General features: G+C 41.5%; 1 protein-coding gene across 6 annotated transcripts in view; it reads left to right on the top strand.

Annotated features, from left to right (window-relative positions):
• The window catches only part of SULF1 (sulfatase 1), a gene marked incomplete at its 3' end in the record, with an annotated part of 169,593 nt that overhangs the window by 5,808 nt on the left and 150,714 nt on the right, over window positions 1–13,071 (top strand). For 5 of the 6 annotated variants that reach the window (XM_084864354.1, XM_084864349.1, XM_084864353.1 and 2 more), the window contains exon 2: window positions 5,286–5,375. The exons of the other annotated variant lie outside the window; for it this stretch is intronic. The remainder of the gene's footprint in view (window positions 1–5,285; window positions 5,376–13,071) is intronic. 6 annotated transcript variants of the gene reach the window in all.

The raw sequence follows: 13,071 nt of genomic DNA, 5'->3' as shown, positions 1-13,071 counted from the left end.
TAAAGAGCAGGCGCTGGGCCGCAGTGCTGGGGAAACAAAGGACTGAGTGGTGGACCCCAGCGGGGAGTGGCATTCACCTAAGGGTCATGTGCTCTTCTTCCTTCCTCCTGGCCCACTATTTAGAAAGAAATAACAACTTGGCCAAACATTGTAGAGAGTCAGGTCAAGCTTCCAGAAGTAATTGGTAAAGCAAGACACCACTTAGACAAAACAAAGGGCCTTGGACGCTTGCCGTCCCTCCCGTCCAAACCAAACGTAACAAAAAGCTGGAAGCAATCAGCTCGAGCTGGTCTGTCCCCAAACTCAGCATCCACCATCCACCCTCCACCAGGCCCTCAGTCCACGGCCTTTCCCCACCAGGGCAGCTGGCTGAGAAGTCACCTAGCAAAGACTGAATGCCACTGAGCAAATGGGTCCTCGGACACTGGCCATTCAATTTCAGTTTTCAGGATCTAGGGTGAGATCAAAGAATATTCTCTCTGATCCTGATCATCTGGTCTGCACCTGTCCCAGGCCCGAGAGAGGAAAGAAACGGAATGTCGCTAGGATGAAGGCCAAGGCAGTATTTCTGGAGATCTCTCCCTCTCCCAGCAAATGTGTCTATAAACCTTTCAAAACAAAGCATATCAGTTTGCTGCTTGAACTCGTCTTCAGCTGTAGCATCTAAACCAGTTCCATTTGCCCGCAAAATTCATGACCCACGTTCAATCATGCATTAAAGCTTTGTTAATTAAAAAAAAAAAAAAAATGTGGCTTTCCACTTTACCTTCAAAGGTAAATCCTTTTCCATTCTGGTTCTTAAATCACTAAGAAACTATTTCTACATTTTCTAAAATGTGAATCCAAGGGACTTGGACATGTCACCGTTTAACGGGAGTGGGTGAAGTTGGCATTAAATTGCAATGGTGAATACATGAACAGTCACATCATGTTCCTGGGTCTCAAGAAATCTTCATGAGAAAAGTAGAATCTTCCAAAATTAATCTATGCCCATTTGTAATTCGTATTCTACTAATCAAATCCTCACTCAAGGTTAGATGGCTAATGAGGGAGCAGAGTCTGGGACCCAGAAGAGCCCAGATGGCTCTGGTTAAGTTTCATCTGGACCATAAACTCAGGAGCAAGCCTAGACACATTTGCAAGGGAAGAGTGCCATCGTAACAAGGGCGCTTGTTTTATCACCTATCCGAGCGTGTTATAAAGCTGTAATTATTGCATTTTCTGTTCACTGGACGGCAAGTTTCATTTACCTCTGTATTTTTGCTTTTGTTGTATTCTATTCAGTCTCGCTTCCATCATTGGTTGGAATTGCCCATATCTTCAGTTCAGCTACAAATTGCTGTCACTACAATGAGTTATGTTGCCGCTGTTAACTGAAGCCCAGAACTAGCCATTTATGACTTTGTGTTACGGTTTTTCTCATCTGCAAAGAGGGCTACTAAGCTACGTGCAACTTGTCCTCGCCATAGAGTACAGAGAAGGCCTGGGACAGATTTGTCTAGGAACTCAGGAAAATCCTTCTGAACCCATTCCCTTGATGAAAGAGGCCCAGAATATGCCAATGTAAGCATCGTCCCATTTTTCTGAGCAATGACACGGCATTCCTAATAAACAAAACGGAAGTCTGAAATACAGAGAGTTTGTGTATTGTCCCCTCTTAGAGTATGGTCGTGTAAGTCAGCGGCAACACCTGCTACATTAATTTAAAATAAAACCGAAAGTTAGACCCTTATGAAATATCCCAGAGTCCTGGTGAGGAATGATGAATTGCATGCTGAGTGTGCTTTTATTGATAAGTTAATTTAGAAGTGTGCACCTGTGGATTTATCTTCCAGCCTGTATCGCTAATAAGGCTTAACACCAAAATCACCTTTCTATAATATAACATGTCCTCCGAATAGACTTCCTGCCAGTTTAAAGCCTCCCCCTTGACCCTCACCTGCCAATAATTAATCTTCCCTTAAATAGAACGTCCTAGTAAACAGATGTGCTTGCTGTTGCGTCCAGATATTCTGGAAATCTCAGCTTCTAACTTTCACGTAACAGAAATGCAGCCCATAAAACAGAGTCCCCTACAAATCATATGCTCCTTTTTTCCCCTTGAGAGCGTCATGCTGCTGAAAGAAAGGAAAGTGTTCTGAATTTAGCAGATTAAGAAAAGCACAGGCAGGTAATATGTTTTATTTGAGGCACCTGGAGGCTTCACACGTGTTATCACCTTCTTTTTCATATATGACATCTATATTTAGTTAAAAGGACTTGGGGGAATCTACTCAACAGCAAACAGCTTAAATTACTTTTTAGCAGTTGAGTTGATGCCCCAAGGAATAACCATAATGCACCTTCTAAATATAATCAGAGGCCAAAGGGACAGGCTTAAGAAAGCTCCATCAATGTGTTAATTCATTTATTCCATGTGGATTTGAGTGCTTCCTGTGTAGGTATTTCTGTCCCAGTGCTGAGAGGAATACAAGATAATATAGGACACTCTTCTTGCCCTGAAAATATATCTAATTTAGCTGTGGGGGAAAGACATGAACATACAACAATTCTTAGTAATCATGAAAAGGATTTTGTGGTTAAATATCAACTATTAGTACTAATTAAGTAAGAGGGATGTCAACAGAGCCCCCTATTGGAGGAGCTGGAACCTGAGCTGGGCAAGACTTTGCTCAATGTCCCTAAGCAGATGAATCAGAGCAGTGATTCAGCTCCACCTATAAGCTGTGTGCGGACAATGCATTTACCCTCTTTTCTCACTGTTTCCTTCTCTATAAGATGGATATGTGTTAATCACAAAAGGCTGTTATAAAGGTTAAATTAGATAATAAAAATAAGACGCTGAGTTCAGAGCATAGAATATAGTTAAGCACTCAAATAGCTATATCTTTTTTTTTTCTTTTTTCTTTTTTTTTTTTTAAACAAGTAAAAAGAATGGGTGAGCTAGGGCTTGGACTTAAACTGAGTGTGACATTTTCAAATAAAGACACAGTATTTTTAACCAGAGAATTGGCAGAGATGCCGTTTGGGAAGACAATGAAGGGAGGCACTGGGCAAAGAGAAGGAGGAACGGTAGGAGGATTGGGAGAAAAGAGTGATCAAGAAGACAAGAGAAAAGAAGAGGAGGAGAAAGAGTATGGTCCTCTTGTTATCAGGAAGTTGCGGTATCCCTTTCCCCAATGAGTGCTGGGAGTGGAGTTCTTACAATATCTGGAGAGAAAGAATTTTTTGAGACTCGCATGGGAAGATGAGTGGTTTTTATTTGTCTAGAATTACATCGCTGTGTTTCTGAAGCCTCATTTCCCTTAATCCAGTCCTGGAAGAAGTGCAGCTGGGGCTTCTATAGAGCTAAAAGCAAAACCGGTGTCCAGAGTTTCCCTTGCATGTTGCAGTGGGGCCCAGTGCAGCATCAGTCCATTGTGTGTGGGGTCCGTCTGATGGTGGGCCATGTGGCCAAATGCAGGGGAGCCAACCCTCAACTAAAAAAATGCAACTTGTCCACGCCATAGAAGACAGAGAAGTTGGTGGTGGAGAGGGATATATAATTTAAGGAGAGTCTAGAGACAAGAAGAGTTGAAATATTTAAGTTGCTTCTGCTCATAAACCTTCAGCTTCTACTTTGGAAGAGATAGGTTGGCATCCATTTGTAGAATATATGAATAACTTATTTTTACAAATGATGAAGGCACTCCCTTCTTCACTAACCATAAAGACAAATCATTCCTAATTTTAAAGTTTATAAAAGATTTCCCTATCTCCCTGCTTTTCTTTCTATGACCTCTTGGCTCTATTATTTCTTTTTTTTTCTTTAAATATATTTTTATTTCAGAGTGGAAGGGCGAGGGAGAGAGAGAGACAGAAATATCAATGATGAGAGAGAATCATTGATGAATGCCTCCTGTACTTTCCCTACTATGGATTGGGCCTACAACTCAGGCATATGCCCTGACTGGGATTCGAGCCATGACCTTCTGGTTCATAGGTTGACGCTCAACCACTAAGCCACGCCAGCCAGGCTATTCTTTCATTTCTCTTTCAGTCACACTTCATCTTAAGATTCTCTTAAAATGGGAGAGTCGTTTTTGTTTTTTTTTACTCAACCTCATTATACAATTTTATTAAAGGTCAAAGATTATATTTGCCATTTTGGACGCTTGCACAAGCTATTGGTAGGCAGCATGATTGAAAGAATACGCTGCTTGAATCAGCAAGACTTGGAATTAAGATGTGGTCCTGTTTCTAGAAATGTGTGGGAATGGCATTGACCTGTGGAGACTTGACAGCATTTTGGTTCCTCAAAAGAGACTTGGGTTCCATCCAAGTTTTTCAATGAAGTTTGGCCTGATTTGTTTAACTCAACTGAGTTTTCTGAACTACGTTCCCTGGTTCCTATGGGAGAGATGCCGGCCTAGTATCAGTACCTGTGATCTATTTCTCATCCAAGGTTGCCATGCATGAGGGTTTAGTTGGCATGAGCCAGTTTATATTTGGAAGCTACTAAGGGCTAATGACTAAATTGGTAATTCTTGAGCTATCCAGTTCAAGGAACCAGGAGGGAAATATATACACAGGTTAGAGCAATGAATGTCATTTGCAGCAAGCACAAAAGTTGGCCTCAGTGCGGACCTTAGCGCTCGATCTTCATCTGGTATCCACTCAGGTCAAATGGCCTCATGTGTTTGAGTGGAGATTAGGGTGTGGATCAGAAGGTGGGGAAAGAATATCAATGCAGTCAAAACATGTTCTATCAGAGTTACTTTTAAAAATAAATGTATTTTTATTGATAAAGTATCAATAAAAATTTTTATTGATAAAATATCAAGGAAGTGAGAAGGAAAGAGAAAAAGAAACATCAATGGTGAAAAAGAATCATTAATTGGCTGCCTCCTGCAAGCCCCCTACTGGGGATCAAGCATGCAATGCAACCCGGGCTGGGAATTGAACCACAACCTCCTGGTTTATAGGTTGACACTCAACCACTGGACCACAGGAAGTCACTTTTTTGATATAAGGACAAAATAAACAAATAAAACACACAAGCTGCATATATGCACAGCCCATGGACATAGACCGTAGTGTGGTGAAGGCCTGGGAGGGGCAAGAGTGGGGTGGAAGGACTCAATGGGGGAAAAAGGGGGATATTTGTAATATTTTCAACAATAAAGATACTTTTTTAAAAACAGAGAAATAAGCTGTATGCTTCACGTATAGAAATTATTATTCTCCTTAACCATTTTGCTCCCAAAACAGCAGTCCACTGATGTGCCATTCTGGTCTACCCACAGGTGTCTCAGAAGTGGAATTGGAGGTGTTCTGCCACTGTCATAACTCCTTTGGAAGCTTAGGACACCCACTGGACACCTCAGTGGTTTCAGGTAAATCATACTTCATGCTGTGTAAATTATAAATTAAAGTATTGCTAGCAATGAAATAAAATGTGCTAAATAATGGGAGTTGTATTATAGCTAGGAAAAAGAGGCAGGATGATACAGTGAAAAACAGACATTGGAAACCTAGATTCCAGAACTTGGCTACCATTAATCCTGTATAACAAAAGCCTAACGTGTAAATTGTCCCCTGGGACCGGGAGTTCAACTGCTCGCCATGATGTGCACTGACCATCAGGGGTCGGCGTGGAACATGGCAGGCATCGGTGACTTGGCGCTGGCAGCAGGTAGCAGTGAAGGCCCTGCTGTCCCTGATGGGCCCAATGAGAGTGGGACCTTGGAGGGATAGTGGAACAGGTGAGTGGGTGGGGCCAGGCCAAGGCAGGTGCAAGCAGGCCTGATGGTCCCGAAGATGGTGAACAGTGGCGGTGGCAGGGGTGGTGGGGTCTGGCCCTTCAGGCAGGATGGTAGAGCAGTGAAAGAATGGTGCCAGGCCATGGCATAGTGCCAGGAAGGACGGTGAGCTGGGGGTGCAAGCTGGAGCCCCATCCCCACAGGCTACCCCAAGGGACCCCACCAATGCACAAATTTGTGAATCGGGCTTCTAGTATTGTGATATTGAGCAAATTAGTTAAACTTTAGAAACATGTCACCCATGAATTTCTTTGCCTTTATTTTGCAGTTCCCTCTATCTAGATTACATTATTGTCCTCTACGTGGGGATTCTGTTCTTCCCCTTAAGACAGGCCTAAATAAATACAACATCCCTTTGAGACTAAAAGGCATGGTGGAGGGGAAAAGGGGGAGGACTTGAAACCAATTCTGCATCACTCATGCTTCTAAATTGAGCTGTATACTTTATCTTTTTCTTAGATACCACTGTTACACTTACCTTCCTTTGGCATTGTTGCATCTTGTCATTCTATCACGCTAAAACAGCCGTCTCCCAATTTCCTGCAGCATCCAGTCTAAATAAAATACCCGCATTTAGGAACTTGGATAATCTCTTCCACTATAACCACCCACCTCTTCTGTAACACTTTTGTCTGCTCTTTACTAAGCTGGTGCAGCACTTCCTGAATTGATATCACTCACTTACGCTACTAAGTGTTCACACTGTTTTCTAAAAGGGCTGGGCTGCCCTCCCACCATGGTTCCGAATGTCCAAACCTTAAAGCAAAAAGGTTTGGACATTTCATCCATCCTTAAAGCAAAACTACTCTTCTTATTACCTCCATCGAACTTTGTTTTCCTAACCATTCCAACCATCAGTAACTTCTTTCTCATGGGTGCTCTCACACCATTTAAAATCTTATCACATAATTTTAGCTCTTCATCAGGTAGTTTCTCATTTATTGCTATTCTTCATAGGCTTTTAAGGGCCACTGGGATAGAAAGTTGCCTTTTAGTCACTGAGAAATTTTAGGAAACTAATCAGCAGTGACTCCACAGCTACCCCAGGCAACTCTATGGACAATGTGGGAAGCACTAGCTCATGCACTGGCTCTCTGGCTTACGTCTTTTTTTTTTTTTTTTATCCTCTGTCCACATTGCTTGCCAGGCTGCGTTTGAGCCAGCTGGATTCCAACAGGTTCAAACAGACATTCGGCTAATTTAAATTCCCATCTTCCTTGATTAGATGTGAAATGGTATAGCTGGGTGTACCTCAAACGATAGCCACTCAAGATCCTATGTTATCAGTTAATTTATCTTGAGAGCTGAACAGAGGAGATTTTGACAGTTCTGTTGTTAAGGACCTGTGAAATTATGACTGGACCAGAATTTCAGAGATAGTGCCAGATTATAGACCTGAAAGAATATATTCACTGTCAGCTGCATAGCAAACATTAAACGCCCTATAAACTCCATTGTATATGTCACATTTTTTCGTGGGATTTGATTGTAAAAATTCTTTTGTCGAGGATTCATATTCTCATTTGTAGGACTATCAGCCAACGAGATGAGAGGCTTTAGATGACTTAGAAGAAAAAGGAAATTACCACACAATATGCCAAAGTTACTGCATCTTATTTCTTATAGTTTCCTTAAATAATTTAGAATTAGAAATGATTTTTCAGGAAAGGCATGTGAGATACCATAGAAACACAGAATGTTAAAGGTATATCTTTAGAGGTCATGTAAGTAAAATCTTTTTTTTTTACATCTGATAAAACTGAGGCTTTTGGGGAGAAGAGGGAAGTGTGTGTTCAGAGACCTGCCTAAAATCACAGAACTCATTCTCACCAGAGAGAGTTCTACAAGCTAGACTTTATTTTAAAAAAGTGCAAATCAGTGAAATTCTACCGGACTAAAGGGAATTCGTGTGTCACTTGTACTTAGGACCTAACAAGAACTTGAAGGTATGAACCCAGCTCTCTTTGTGACCACAGACCCTCTCGCTGAGTGCTAGGATGAATAATTAGGTACTATAGCAAATTCTTAGGATTGAAACAAATATTAGAAAAGGCATGTATTGTTCATATGGATTCCTTGCAGAAAATCCATTCTTACACAAACACCTATGTTGCTAAGGATGGTCTGAAAGTATGTGGCTTTATTAAGAGAACATTCTTTGTAAAGGCACTTTTTTATTCATGCAAAAAAACAAAACAAAACAAAAATAATGCTACCCAAATTATGATGACAATATTGACCGTTACTCATATGTCCCTTCTGTGCATCAGAAAACTCAATCTTAGTGAGGGTGAGCCTGAATCTAAAGAACTAGTGAGTGGAGTAATCAGCATTAAACTGTGTCTTCTAACTCCTACTTCACTGCCCCAAGCTTCATGTGACTCAAAATGGATCACATCTTCTCAATGCTAGGGAAACCTCTCCCGTTAGAATAGCTCAGCTGTTTCTCAATAATGCCACCTCGTTGAGAAGCACCTGAAATACTTCCTCAAGTACTGGAATTTTCCCAAGAGAAGTATAAGAGCAGTATTCTTCATTGCTTCATAAATTACATGAGTGTATATGTCATTACGTATCTATATAATTTATGCTTAAAACAGATTTATTTGGTCAAGGAAGTAAAATCAATCATTATTGGATTATAAATGTGTTTCATAGCCATTAACTTTCATTTTTCATTTTGCACTGAAAAGAATAACAATTTAATAATTCAAAACCAAAGATGAACTTAGATTACTTGTTTGGTTTTGACTCTCTGAAAAATTTTTTGTAAGATGCTCTATATTTCCCTCTTTGTTATTATTATAAGTATCTAAATGAAGCCATTATGATTGTCAGGGCCATGAAAGAAATATGTCACAGGAAAAACAGGATTTTCATTCATATGTTTAAAGTTATTGGTCATATTTCAGGCCACTGGAGAATGTGATTATGAATCTGGTTAGAATTAGGATGAAATCAGGCTTAATAGTATTACCTCTCCTGATGAAAGAGAAAAATTCTGTTGAGACTGTGAAGATAGTGTAGCAGAATTACTGTCTGTTTGTCATACAGCTAAGCTACTACAGTGAGTGCTGAAAAAGGCTTCCATAAATAATCACATCCTTGGTCCATAAGAACACTTTGTTCATACTATTTTCTGCACTGAATACTTTGTAGGACTTGCTTCTCTAGTTCCTATTTGTATCCTGGTAGATGTCTTTAATGAAAATAAAACAGGACTCTTTCACTGCGCCAAGAGGGGACCAGAAGGACAAAGCTGAGCTCTTACTAAACTCTTTATATTGAGTAGCAACTGCCCATCAGTTTCTATAACCTTTTCTCAAATATACTCAAAATACCATATAAAATGGCAAGTTGTTAAAATTAAAAAAACAACAACACAAAAACCCCCACAAAATGCATGTCCTGGTAGAGCTACATAACCTGAAAGGTATGACAGAGTCTGAGAGCATCCTTCTTGTCTTTCTCACTCATCACAGGGACTCCTGTGTAGCTCTAATCTTGTCATGCACAAAACAATGGACTTTCTTAGTTTGCAATCTACTACAGTAATTTATAAATACTTGAAGTTTTGTGTAATTTGATTTTTTCTAATTTATAAACTCCACATCCTTTAAGTTTATACAACAATCTGTACTTTCCAAAGTGCTTTCAAACGTTTTGACAACCCGGTGGAGCATGTCACACAACTAAGTCCCTTTTAAAGGATAAGAAACAGGGACATTCTTAGGTAATACACACTGAAAAATACTTATGGGTATAAGACCATAATGAATGGTATATGAGTGTGTTTTTTCTATTGTTCTTGCAACTTTCCTGTAGAGGAAGGTTAACAAATCTCAGGGGTATTTTGTAATTATTTTCAAATACAAAATTTTTTTAAAAGATACGGAGACACAGGGAAATTCAATAATTTGCATATGCTAATAGAGCTGATTATGTGCAAAGTAAAGAACCAGAACCCAGGTCTTCTATTTCTCCACATTTCCTCCAAGCCTGTAATCCATTTCTGTACAAACTAAAAAGTAATTTCTAGTTAAAAGTGTTACACCTTTTGCCATTCAGTCATCCATAATCAATACCGTAGCCCAGAGGAAACTAATAATTACTATTTAAGTAAAATTTTTACTTATATATTATATTACCATTGTAAATCATTTTTATAACCCTACTAGAGGCCAGGTGCATGAAATCAGGCTATGAAGATTACTTGTATAACTATTGTTTTTAGCTACCAAATGGCAGAGACATATTCTACAGACAGATACTCAAGTGTAAAATTCCAGCACCGGTATTTCCAATTCATCCTCTTGACATTCCAATGCCTTTTCATACTCCCAATGGCCATATCTAAAACTTCTAGGGCTCACGCTGAATTAAGCAATAGAAAAAATTACATTCTCTTCAAGAACAAAACAACCCAGGCTTCCAGCCACCCCTTTTGTGGTTTCTTCCCTCTCCAAAGTTTCTGATAATATTCATTTGTCTACATTTTCCAGACCAGAATGCTTAGGTGAGCTGAGAGGACCACACTCACTACCTCCTTCCTCAGTTCCTAATACGGCCCCATCCTGGCCCGTGCATGCCAGCCCAGTAGACACCTGATGTGCACCGCTTAACCTTACTGCAAAGTAAGGGAATTTCAGGGTAAAACCTGCATTCGTGGAAGTCAGTCGCACATCAGTCTCAGGTTACTCAGCTTGGCACCACTTTAAAGCATTAAAGCAATTCCTTTCAGGCACTGCCCCTTATCACCCTCACGCTGTCCATCACCCTTGCCTCGGGCTGGGCTCTTAGCCTCTGGTTCTTCTTACTAATGCACCTGCCAGCCTCCAACAGAGGTACTTGCAGTTTCTGCAGAACGAGGTTTTTTCCTGTCTGCTCTCAGCACATCCTCTAGCAGCGGCTCAGTCCAGGGTCCTGCCCCCACACCTCCTGCCTTCTCTTCATTGTCTGTGCGCAGACTGTGCTCCTATCCATTGCCACAGCTACCCCTCTCTGGCTTCTTAGGTGTTGTTGTTTGTGTGTATGTGTTAGGGTGGGAGGAGGTGGTTTTCATTTGCAATTTATCTACCCGCTAACAAAATGACTGAAGGGGACAACCTGGATTTGGCACATATATAATTTCTTAGATGATACTTCCTCTGCTCATTTTTTCTGTCTCTCTAACCCAGTGTTTCCCAAACTTTTGACATATGTGTACCCCTTCTGTAATTTTCCTAACGCTCAGTACCCCTCGTACTCATGAGAACGTAGAATTAGGCGCAGCTAAGCACAGTGCAGTGCATATCCCCACCAAACTCTGGTGCAACGCATATCCCCACCAAACTCTTCCTGTACCCCTGGGGGTATGCGTACCACACTTTGGGAAACATTGCGAGTCTAACCCATTGTTTCCTAGTGAAAGCTTTATTAGCATTTCTAACACCAACCCTAATTTACATGATATCCCAGGGCTGATATCCAGGTTATTTTTATATATATATAAAAGCCTAAGCGATCATCCAACCATGCAACCAGTAGCTATAATGCACAGTGACCACCAGGAGGCAGACGCTCAATGCAGGAGCTGCCAGGCTGTGGTGACTTGGCCGCTGTGGTTCTTGGGTGATGCACCTGGAACCAGGGAGAAGGGAGCCCGATTCTAGGATACATCACCCAAGAACCACCCTCTCGCACTCTGGGACTCCTTGGGGGATGTCAGAGAGCCAGTTTGGCCCGATCCCCGCAGCGACCCCACAGGTGCACGAATAGTTAATAATTACCAATCACTGTCTTCTTTAAAAGACCCCTATTCGTTTCCTGTTATGTCATTTAATATTTATATTTAAACACAGAAAGAAGCCTAGGCAACTGTTGTCAGGGTTACCCTTTGGCTAATGCTCAGTGAAAAAAGGAACACATTTTTTCCTCACTCGGGACAAACAGTCCTGGACCAGCGCTTAGGACATGAATGTCCCAAAGGACGTTCCGAAAAGGAAGGAGAAGCCGAATGTCGCAGAGCACCCCCCACACGCTGGACACTGCTGTTCATTTTCAGACTCTGCTATTCCCGTTCTAGGTATTCTTAGACCTGCTCTAGGGTTCTAAGATGCAAATCCCCCACATCTAATACCAGTCAGAAGAGGAATTCGACCAAAAACAGCCACGCACCAGTGGGGCTAGGATTGGAACCCAGCTCCCTTTGTCTCCAAAAGCCAATGCCGTGTCTCAGAGGAAAGTTCCATCTCAACGCTCAACAGTGAAACTCATTAATTACATGGAGGCCGTTTACATTTTCCTGTAATTCACACCTTTTTTTTTTCCCCAGACTAATTAATTTCCAAGGCTGGTAAAGTGCTTTTCCTCACCGTTTACTAGGCTTTGGGGTAAAGAGCTGCATGCAGGTTGGCTGTGAAGCTGGTGAGCGGGAGAAGACGGAGACTCCAATAAAAACGTGTTAACGGGGGTACAACACGGTGCCCGTTAAGCCAGAACCACCACTCCAGAACACAGGCCGGTCTATACGGTGCTCGTAAAGGGCTGGCCTACACCCTCGTCTCTTAGACCTGTCCCCTGGGCTCAGGCCCAATCTGGCCCCCAGAGGGTGAAACCACCCCCCATGGGAACACCATTGGTTGTCCAGAATCTAGGGCATCACTGCTTGGTGTTTCCCGGGAGGCATCATTACTGCTGCTCCCAGTAAGCAAGACAGGATGCACACTTGCTGACTGTGTTTTCCATCGATTTACACGTCCTTGCCTCTTAAATCATTTCCAGAAACTCTTAGGAAATGGGAAAGGAATGTAGCGAGTAAATGTGTTATCTTTTCCTCCAACAGAATGTCAGCCCACTTCTTGAAAGATCTTTTCCACATTCTTCTTCGGTTCAAACTGATTTCTTAACAAACTTGAATATCCACACCAGATCAGGAAGCCAATTTATTTTGTTAATTTTCATCAGTCTAAAGAATTTTTTCCCGACAGATGACTTCCGTGCTCGGCGCCAAGTGCTTTTTAATCCCGGGCAGGTTATTGCTACGGGATGGACAACTTCACATTTCTCATAAAGACGCCAGTCATTAAGAATATTAACACAAATTCCTTCCCCTTGAATGGAAACGAGCTGTCATTTTAGCACTGTTGCTGCGTCAGCTTTTCTATTGTCGAACACAACAGATGATGAGAAAATCAATTTACTCTGTAGAATTAGTCAAGTGAGGAATCCTTTGAAGTCCGGGTGCAGGGTTTTGCTCGGATCCTATAATCACATAAAAGCGAGCAATGTA

Source organism: Pipistrellus hanaki, assembly GCF_964339955.1.
Source record: "Pipistrellus hanaki genome assembly, chromosome: 17".
Lineage (NCBI taxonomy): Eukaryota > Metazoa > Chordata > Mammalia > Chiroptera > Vespertilionidae > Pipistrellus > Pipistrellus hanaki.
The sequence above is the reverse complement of the archived record's forward strand: the minus strand, read 5'-3'. Positions and strand labels throughout refer to the sequence as shown.